Source organism: Loa loa (assembly GCF_000183805.2).
Source record: "Loa loa unplaced genomic scaffold supercont3.641, whole genome shotgun sequence".
NCBI lineage: Eukaryota > Metazoa > Nematoda > Chromadorea > Rhabditida > Onchocercidae > Loa > Loa loa.
In genome coordinates, this window is record NW_018108821.1 from 13765 (window position 1) to 15066 (window position 1302).

The window sequence follows — 1302 nt, forward strand, 5'->3', positions numbered from 1 at the left end:
ATAATAAGCATTGTAACAAGAACAGAGGGAAGATTAGCATGCAAATTGGACATTGTTATTAGTATAAAGATGGGAATTTCCGTTGGACAAAGACAACAAAAGAAACGTATGGGAGATAATTTTAAACAATGTAAATTGTTTAAATGATTTACAATAGGAAATTTGATTATATATTTGTATGGTTGGAGTCTCGCGAATCGGAATTCGCGACAGTAGGATCAACCTAGTAGTAGTAGTAGTAGTAGTAGAGATCCATAGTAGGATATTTACTACATAGATATATGGTAGAGAGGACAGATATATGGTAGTCAATCTCCATCGCTCTTTTGTTGCACTCTGCTACGACATATATCACTGCTTTTATCTTCGCTGTTGAGCTAACCGTCGTACATATTGCCAATTCGTGAATCTTGTTCCATATGATCTTGACCGTTGTATCTTTGTTCTATTTAGCTTTTTGTCTTTTCGGGCAGATTTTCTTCAGGGTCTTTTTCAATCTTCATTTTTTCTTTTGGTATTTGATAGTGTCACCATTGTCTGCTCTGGACTCCTAAACTTCCTTTTTCTCAGACCTTTAGCCATGCTTTCTGATATTCTTTAAATCACTATCACGTTCAGTTGCTTCGTTTCTATATTCTTCCCTTATCCCTTACTTGGGATAAATTTTACCATTTGAAATGGTCCTTTATTTACGCATCGAACTTGTTGTAAACCTTTAAATAGTTCCCTCATTTCGTTTTTTTTACCGCCATATCGTTCATACAAATTCTCTAGTTTTTTTAACCCATAAGTGATTTTCTTTATTTACCATAAGGTCGCTTATTTGTTCTTTCTTTTTCTTCAAACTGTTTAACAGATGCATGAATTCCTGTGCTAGTGTTAAAGCCGTTCTCTTGTGAATAGATTCTTCAAATTGGGGAATAAACTGGCCCTCTCGAGTTCTCATTAAATTTTATTGAATTTAAAGTCGGCGGTTTAACGGTTTTGATTGACCCTTCCCAACCAAATCTTCTAGGCCCTTCTTTTACTTTTCTATCGCTACTGATTCATTATCTCTCTTTTTTCTATAAGTTTATCATTTATTTTATTTAGTCCCGTAATAAGTGAAACTCTTCCATGATGAATCTTATTTCCTTCGTCAAATAGACAATCTTCTTCATACAAGTAATTTCCTTATAATGAAACGTTAATCTTCCATCCATCCATCATCTTTTCCTGAACGTAACAGTCCTTTTCATTCTATCTCCAAATTTCATCCAACACTATTTCTCAATATTATATTTTTGTTGTTTTATTCTATCG